Genomic DNA, 10,000 nt, shown 5'->3' on the forward strand with positions numbered 1-10,000 from the left:
GGGGCGTTTTCGGGCCATTTTTTTTCCCCCCAAAAAGGGGAAAGGAACACAGAGGCGACCCGGGAAAGACAATTAGTTAAGTACTGACGTACCTGACATTTTTTCTTGGGACTGAAGATCACAAAACATTTTTATTGAAAAATTTTAACGTCTGGTTTTAAATCAGAAGGGCTGGTATTCTTCCTTTTTTTATTTTAACTTTTATTTTTTCATGGGAGGTCTGAGTGATTTTAGTTTTACTGTCTTAGCTTCCCCAAAATCTGGGTTTTAAGCTGCCGGTGTCATTGAGTCCTAAATTTCACCGGGGTTGACCCCTGTTTCGGGGTAAAGGAAAAAAAGAGGGATCACTTGGGTTTTGTGTGGTTTATGGAACTTAAATGCAGAAACAACAGCAGACCATTTCCTCTCCCCAAGGGTTGAGGGCTTTTTGAGAATTAGTCCCCTCTACCTTTTCCCACTCTTATGGGGCACTTTTGGAGTTTTGAGGTTCACCCAAGGACCGCCCCAAAGACCCATTTAGTGATGGATTGGGTTTTTTAAGGAAACTCCTTTGGGCCTTATACTGGCCCTCCCTTTCCAAGGAGATGAATTTTGTCCTGTCATTTTCCGGGGACCCACATTTGGCGTTTTTTGGTGAGTGGTTATTTACTCTGGTTTTCCCACGATTTGAAAATTAAAAAACCCTGATCTACTGCGCAGCGGGGTTAAGCTGAAAGGGAAAAGTGCAATTTTGCTGCAACCAAAATAAATTTTTTGGGGGTTTCACTAATCTCCCCAATGTATTGCCGATCAAACAGGTCCAGCTATTTTAGCAACACCTGCCCCTCGATCCTTAAAAAAGTTCGTCGTTTTTTTGGGGCAACGGTTTTTTTTCAGGAAACACTGAGGGGTATGAAACCTGCAGTCCACTCCCCCTCCTCTTGAAAAGCCAGATTTGGAAAGGGGGAAAAAGACAACAGGTTTTTGAAGATCGGGAAAAGGGTTTCTGGCATCAGCTCCTTCTTTACCCCATTCAGCCCCCTTTTGGCTACACCGATCAAGTAGTATTGCCTTGGGAGCACTTTAATTAGCGGATAAACACGGTGCACCCCACCTATTTTTTACTACAGTAGAAAACTGCGAGACCCTGAACTCGTTACCCCCCCATTACTGTGAGGCCTACTTGTTGAGGGTGTTAGGGTCTTTGTTCGTACTTATATGGCGCTTTTATCATTTACCAAAACCCATCGCCCTTTTTGTATACTCTTCAAACACCGACGAAATCACCCGGATGCCCAGATCTCTCTATCTGCCCTATTTTACTTTGGACCCGGGTACAAAAGCCCCTAAACTACGTCCCTGATTTGCTATCACGCAGATTCTGCCATAGATGTTCGACAACTGTCTTCAAAAGAGTTGCCCGGGACAAAGCCGGACCTGCCTAAAGATCCCCTGTCCTATCTGAGTGATGGCACTGTACCCAAAAAAAACCTCCAGTCCCCCTCTAACTTTGAAATGAAAAAGGGGGTCTGTCCCGACTGTTGCACCTCCAGAAAAAATTGTGTACCAGCTGTGTGTTCCAAAAAAGCTGCGAGACTCGGCAATGAAACCTCATACACCCCTCTAGCATCATCCTGGTATCCATAGACAAACAAATCTACCAACTGTTCTTTGGCCCAACATGCACTGATGTACCCCTTTTTAATGGAACATTCCCTTGTGTCCAGAAAATAAAGAGGCTTCCCCAAACTTTTTCCCAAGGGCTGACCCCCTAGCTCTTTATCCCGGGAAAGAGTATCTTTGGACTTTTGATTGTGCCAGGCCCCTATGGATAGCATTGATGTTTTAGACCAACTTCCGGTTTTTTCAATCACCCCCTCCTGATAAAACAGTTTCCCGGGGTACATAGGTTTTTTCCTGGACCAGGGATAATGTTTTTGGCCCCCCTTTGTGTTTCCAACTGAAAATGGCGGCCGTTCACTTCAAACCCTGTTTGCTGCTAGGGGACTTGTTCAGCTTCACATACTTTACCATCCGCTATACCCCCAGGGTAATGGACTTGTGGGAAGCACAAAACCCTTTTTGTCAAAGGGACTTTACGTCAGTAGTAGGGGATCGGCCTAGAGACTGGGACAAGTATGTACCTAAAATTCGACTTGCCCCTTAAATTTTGGAATAACGCAAAAGGGGAGCAACCTTCTACCTTTTTCGGAGGGATGCCTACTTTCCTGTAGGGCTCACCACGTGCAGTTTTCGGGGATAAAAGTGCTTTGGAAGGGTTAAAACTCTCGCCGTGCAGCTGGATGGCATCCAAGCTGCCCCTGAATCCCTGAAGGGGTTACAACAAACGACCAAGGGACCTTTGCTCCTGAGGAAGGAAAACCCTTGTTTGGTAAAGGAATGGGGCCGCGCCCTGGGTCCCCCAAATGGTTTAGGGCCGCCGGATCTCTAAAAAATTTGGCCCCGTCTCATTCGGTACACCGGGCCTGGCAATTTTGCGGGCTCACCCCAATTTTCTCCCTTATCACCCACCACAGATTGTCGTCCCCCAAAACAATCGTTCCAGAGGAAGAGGAAACAGCCACCCCTCTGATACCCTTGGGGGGCCATCCTCACAACCCGTGTACGCGAAATTTTAAAACCTGTAACCCCTCAAACCCGCGAAGCAAGACTTAGGGGCCTTGGGCCCGTACGCCCAGGCCCATCGCCATGCTGGTCAAGATTACTGTTAGCTTTTTGTAGGGCCTGGATTGGGGAACCGCTTTTTGCCTCCAACCCAAGGATTGCTGTTCTTAAGTTCCAAACCGTATTGTCTGGGCTATTGCCCTGCATGAATGGTTACGGGTTTGGGTAGGGGCCTTGGATCGGTAGCTTAGGCTTTTGCCATGCCGGCCAAAGGTGCTGTTAGCTTTGTGCAGGGGGCTTGAATCCAGTCTTTCTTGGGTGTGTGCCCCACTGGTTCAGTTTGCATTATTTTTCTGTAGGGACTCTACTGTCAGGGGCCCTTGGCTGTGTGCCACACTGCAGTGGAATTGCTGTTCATCTTTTGGGGCCCCTGCAATTTTTTACCCTGGAGTGACAAGCTGCCCAATGTTTTCCCGATGCTGCTGTTTATTTTCTCTTTTGGTGATGGTATTTTTTTAATATTACTGTTTTTATGAAACCCCATCAAACAAAAGTCCGCTCCTTTGGATTGTCAGGTCGGCTTCTTTTCTTCCAGGTCCCGCTGTTCGCTTTTGACCCAAATGGGTGAGGGTTCTGTAAAGGGGGTCTTGGATGTGCTCTCGTCCTCTCCGCTCTGGCTGCTCTGCTGGAGGACTGATCCTGGCTGTCCCTTTTTTTTTTTCTTGGCTGATTTTTTCGTTTTTTTTTGTTTTTATTATTTATTCGTTTTACCTTTTTTTATCATTTTTTGTCTTGTTTTATTATAATTTAATACTAGACTTTCTTATATATTTTTTTTATTGGTTTTTTTCCTTTTAGTGTTTTAATGATTCTGTCCAAATTTTTAAGGGCTCGGGTTTTACTTCATTTTTTATTTCGAGTTTTAGGGGAAACGTTTTATGCATTTCGTTTATTCTTTCTTTTAAGTACATCGGCTTTCTTTTTCTATAATTTTCATTTTTATGTTTTACATTTTACTTTTACCCATTTTTATTTGTATGTTTTTAGTCTATTTGTTTAATGGAAATATTTTGAAAAATGTTTGCCTCTGATGTCCCGACAATGTAAACAGAAAAATTTGCGAACAATAAAGATTTTGGTCAAGACAGTCAGCGGGTGTTCATGTACGATCCCCAGTCACAAAAACCGGCGTTGTCGCCATTTTTCCAAGCGAACAACAGAGGTGATCACGGAAGACAATAAGTTAAGTACTGACATACCTGACATTCTTAGTCTTAGCTTCACCAGATCTGGGTTTTAAGCTGCCGTACTGAAGTTTTAGGTTTGGGGATTTCTTTTTTTAAGCCTTCAGCTGTGATGCCAGGCTGGCTGGTTCGTCTTTGTTTTAGTGGTAAGGCCTTCAGCCAGACTCTCCACTTGGGAGGTCATCTCCTTTAGTTTTTCGTATACGGCAGTTTTAGCTATTTCACGTGCCTTCAGCATGCCCTTTTACATTTTGCATTTTTAATTTGTTTTTTTGTTTTTTTGTTCATTTGTCAATTTTAGTATTTAATTCTGTTTAGACTGAACATCAGAAAGAGATTGTCACACTGGAACAAACCCATATAAATGATTTGAATCCCCCCCCCCCCCATGCTACCACATCAGTGAATTCAAATTGAGGGGGGTTTTACCGGGTCCTTTGCGCCTGTATCCCTCGCCAGCATCAAGGGAGGGCGAGAGTTCTGTAAACTTGTGAGCTGGGACGGGACCCTGGTTAAACGGAGATCACACTACACAACCTTTAAAAAGGTACTCTCAGGATCCTGGAAAGGGACAGCCTAAAGGTGTGGGGCAAACCTTGACCACAGGTGCTGCCTTATGAAGAAATAATATAAAGAACTGGATACCTAAATCCAATGGAACTGTCAGGGAATTCATGCAAAATGGGAAAAACTGCAACATCTGATAGCTTCATATAATCCAGTTTGTGTATATCTACGAGAGATTATGACAAGGGAAAATCGTCCGATTTCCCTGAGAGGATTTCAAGTTCAAGCCCATTATGGGACCTTTGACAATGGACCTCATTAATGATTTGGATGATGTACTTGGGCAGTTGCCACTCCATTTTTTACTATTGGATATTTCAAAGGTCGGCATCACCTCTGGGAGACACTTTTTGCAACCCTCGGGAAAGCCTTGGAGTCCTTGTTCTTAAGAGTAGATGCAGTTTTACTGAACATGACACTCCCACACATTTCCAAGTTCCAACTGGGACTTTTTCCAATATAGACCTATCAAAAGGCCCCACCTGGTTCCAGTTTGAACTTCACTTGGCAGGTCATGGAAGGGCTTACATGGAAGTGACCATTTCCAATACTTTTGGAGGAGGTGGGAAAGGTATTCCATCAATGGAGTGCAAAGATAGCAACTTGAACATGTGGGCTGGAATCTTTTTAGATCAACTGCAGTATTGCAAGGATCTGTGAATGATTTTCCAGTGTATTCAAGATGCTGTTAATCACTTCACATCATGAATTCACCTTGCAGCGGAAGCATCCATTCCCGAAAGTAGCGGAGATTACCGTCGACCTCCAGTACCATGGTGGTCTGTGAATGCCAACAACTGTCAGAGCACGAAAAGCTGCATGAAGGCAGTTGAAACGACGCCCCAGCATTTGTAACCTTGATCAATTACAAAAAGACCCGAGCCAAGGCCAGGCGCGTGCTAAAGGAGGCTAGACGGACATCGTGGAGACAGTATGTCTCCTCGATTAACTCTGGGACCCCCTTTGCATGGGGTATGGGGCAAGGTGCATAGATTCCCTGGAAAGAGTACATCCATGTCGCGAGGTAACGGTTAGGTTACCCTTGGGCAAATCATACCTCCAGCTGTTTCAGTTCATTTCCCTGGCAGGTGGGACGGTCCACTACTTATAGTGATAATGACCAAAGTTTAGAGGAGTTCGTGCTTAGCGCCTGGCGTGGTAAGGTCGGCCTAGCCTTCCCCCTCCGGTGGGTTGAACTGACACGTGACCCTGTACTGCTTTACCTATAGACTTGTCTCGTATGTTCCTTTACTGTGTTGAACTCTTATCAATAAAGAGTGAAGCCATCAGACAAAGCCATTGTATTAGGACTCATAGCCTTTTACTAAATAAACTGTGTGTGTGGGGTGAGAGGTGGGGTGTTATAATATTAGCAAGATATAAAACTGCAATGCTTCAAAAGATATATCAAGCCACATATGATATAACGGGCAATATGTATATATATATTTATACATATATATCATATTATACATAGTGACCTTGGTTCGAGTCCTGTCAGGGAGGGTATTTTTTATCGATATCAATTCGGCATTGCTTATTCCATCTTTCATATATATATATTATATTATATAATATTATATATATATATAAATATATGTATATGGAGAATGCGACCACCTTACATCGACTCGTCTAGGGTACAGATGTCCTAGGAGATCGTGAACGTGTTCCACGCGAGTGTCAGCACTGTCCCAAACCTTCGTCGAGGAGCCTCTCCTACATTACTACTGTCCTTGACAGTACAGGTCATAAAAATTTTTTTAATCGTTACGCTCAAGACCCAAATGATGCCCAAACAGCGCAACTGTATTCTTGTCATGCTCAGTAATGAAGATTCCTTTTACAAACCATTAGCAGATCTCCTCTACCTAGATAGCAGAAAGCCTCTTGGCTAATCTATTCAAACACTAAACCCAAAAACATGCCTCCATCTTGTAGGTGTAAACTCCCAAGAACCTATTAATCAGAAAACCTACCTAATAAGAACATTACCGGTGGCCTAGGGGAAACCCGGTAAAATTTACTACTTCATCAGAGAAGTAGTAATAAAAAAAAAATTACCACGGGTTGTCACTTTGCCCGCTTCGGGCCCGCCTAGTGGTCGTGGGATCAGCGCGGGACGAATTATAACGGAGGGGTTTTTAAAGGACTGAACATCTACAAACTTGCACGGACTCTTGACTCGATTGCCTGGTGATTATGGGAGTGTATTCGTGTAATTGCATAAGACAGACACGCAGTCAGAGGACGAGCAGGAGGGAATTTTCTACGGAAAAGGGAGAAAAAACTCCCCCCCCAAAAAAAAGCCTCTTTTCTTCCCTTTAATTTCTCATCAATTTCTATCATATCTCTATTTAATTATTTATACACCCACTTTGTTTTGGGTTGTGTTCCAACTATTACCCCTGTTTTTTTGGTTATTTGTTCAATACCCATTATTTTCCTTTTTTTTCCCACCAGTTTGTCATGTCAGTTATTTCATCAATTTCTGTTCCTTTCGTTGTCTTTTTTTCTTATTCAAAAACCTATGCTATATGTATATTATGTTCACACCTGATCTACCTGAGAATCCTCCCTCTTGCTACCGTCAGACCAAGTTGTCATAGCCTTTAATAACCCAAGATGACAAAAAATACCGTCTGATTCGTCCTCCGCATTAAACTGATTTAACATATGAAAACCACCTTGTCTTCACCCATATCACACATCTGTCCCCCCTCATCACCACCCAGTCCCTTCTTTGCATTTATCTAGATTACCTCCCCTTCATCACTCATAAAATCATGTCTATTTTTGTTTGTTTTTGTACACTGTTCCTTCTTCTTTTAACGGGAGGGTTTCAGTCTGAGCCGCCGTGGTCACAGCAAAGATACTTAATTGTAGTTTTCATGTGATGTTCTTGGAGTGAGTACGTGTTTGGGTCCCCAGTTCCTTTCCACGAGAGTGCCGGGGGTACCTTTTTAGGGAATCATTCTCTCTTTTATCCGGGCTTTGGGACCAGCACTTGACTTGGGGTGGCTTGGCCACCCAGTGGCTAGGGAGGCAATCGAGGTGAAATTCCTTTTCCCAAGGGAACAACGCGCCGGCCGGGGACTCGAACCCTCGAATTCAATTGCCGTCGTGACAGTCTTGAGTCCGACGCTCTACCCATTCGGCCACCGCGGCCTTGACGATCATGGGCTTTCCATGATTTTTCTTAGCAATTTAGAGCGTGGTTTGCCATTGCCTTCCGCCCGGTGTTTTTTATCGAGTCACCATCTCTATTTACCCGGCACTGACTTGAGCTGACTTGGCCACCCGTGGCTAGGCAGCAATCGAGGTGAAGTTCCTTGCCCAAGGAAACAACGCCCGGCCGGGACTCGAACCCTCGTACTCAGATTGCCGTCGTGACAGTCTTGAGTCCGACGCTCTAACCATTCGGCCACCGGGGCCCCACTGTTGCCTTAGTTCCCAAAATATGAAAAGAAAATAAATAACAATAAATATGAAATTATAAAGAAAACACAAGAAAATAAATTTAAAAAACTCTTCCCTTGTTCATTTTAGCAATAACGCAAAAAAATATATATATATAATATATTTAAAATAATCCAAATATCTTTTCTCCCCTTCTTTTTTTATGCTATAGTTTGTGTTCAAGAGTTATTAAATAATAATAATTTAAAAAACTAAAACAAAATAAACGAAATAAAACATTGTTCCTTAAAATAATTACGCTGCAGTGGAGTCCATTGAAGACTTACCTACTACCACAACAAAGACTCCCCAAAGAGATAAGACACCATAATCTCAATAGTAGATCACAACCATCCATCCACTATAATGGGAAGTGGATTAGTGTTGTTGTGGGGTGTGTGTGGGGTGTGGTGGGGTGTGTGTGTGTGTGTGTGTGTGCGTGTGTGTTGTGTGTGTGTGTGGTGTGTTGGGTGTGGTGTGTGTGTGGTGTGTGTGGGGTGTGGTGTGGGTGTGGTGTGTGTGGAAGTCCACAGCTGCATAAAAAGGGAGTGTGTCACTCTTAGTAGGACCTATGTAGAGAATGTGAGTTAAAAAGTGGGAACATATTTTGATGACAGAAAATATTCCAATACAAAAGCGCCCTTTGACCAGGGGCCTTTCCTAGTTCTTCTGAAAACGCATGATCCCTTCCGTCCTCCGTCTACCTCGAAGCTTTCTTGACTGCTGGAAATAAGCTTCCCTTCGACCCTTGCTTCATGTTTTGTTCTGATGCGCTCCACACCAGAATATCGTCCCTTCCCGTTCCTTAAATACCCTATTACTCGTTTTTAACCTATTTGTCGTAGACGTAAAACTATCCCGATCAAATACTCTTCCAATTTCCCCAGGATTTTCACAGACCCGCAACTGATTTTGTTTTTGACATTCTTATCAAAATTGTTGACTGGTTTACATAAGACTAGCACAGCAGGGGGTTAGGCCTAAGCTTTGGAATAAGTAAGCATACACGGCAGCCTACCCAACCGAGCTGCAACGGATTGCGTATGTCCACTCACGACCCTTTATTGTATTTAATTCCCTTTTACGAACAGTAGCTGGTAAATTTTTATTGGTTGTTTTTCTAATGGCAGTTTTGTATGAATTTCTCCATTTCTATGATAATTATCATCTTTTATTATCACGCCCTTGTTTACGTACGTAACTTTATAACTTACTTTCCACTACATTCATTATTGTCCCACTGTAGTGATTTTATTTTATTAGTCTTAATTACCCTTGTTAATTAGGTCCATTGTCCTGCCACCACTTTTTTAGACGTCCGGGAAACAATACATGTATCAAAAGGAGGAGACGTCTAGGAGTGAAACGAGATAAAAGAAAAGTGTATGTGTGAGAATGGGAAAGAATGACCTAATTCACAAGGTTTTTCTGTCTGGTAAGCGTGGTTAACTCCGAGGGGATGCGTGTCACCCTTTAAGGCTGATAGAAGGTAGCCCAATTGCTTGCCACAGGTAGCCAAATTAAATGGTATCTTTTTGTCCTCTTAAATGGGTTTTAATTAAAAAGAGGATTTTTTTTCACGATGCTTAAAATAATTTTATTGATAAAAAAACACTTTAAAAGTAATACACTTAAAACAAACCGGGAAACAAACACTAAAAAGAACACCGGGGAAGCCCCCCCCCAAAAAAAAAATTGACGGAAAAAGTACAAGATCGAACGATAAAACCAAAATATATATAAAAATAACACGGCGGAGCGCTCTGTTTTTAGTATAAATGTTAAATTTAAAAAAAAACATCTTACCGCCATGAAAACCTCGTCCTTACGTTATTAGCTTCCGCCGGGTATACCCGGCCGCAAAAGGGATGTCTCTTAGACAAGGCTATCCTACCTGTTTTCTCGCTCGTCCCCAGCAAGATTTAATGAATGGGCTAGTACTGGCCCGGGAACGAACAAACAAATCCCCCCTCCCTAGATGGCGTAACAGCCCTTAAGTGTTAAAATACTTATGTATTGATAAATTTACAAAGAAAAGAAAAAAAAAACAAACACCTCCTTAAACGAAAAGGGAAAAAACCGAGAAAAAAATAATAATAAAAGTTTACGCGGGTTACTTTGCTAAA

The sequence above is a fragment of the Penaeus monodon genome, unplaced genomic scaffold, assembly GCF_015228065.2.
Source record: "Penaeus monodon isolate SGIC_2016 unplaced genomic scaffold, NSTDA_Pmon_1 PmonScaffold_858, whole genome shotgun sequence".
In the NCBI taxonomy this organism is placed as follows: Eukaryota; Metazoa; Arthropoda; class Malacostraca; order Decapoda; family Penaeidae; genus Penaeus; species Penaeus monodon.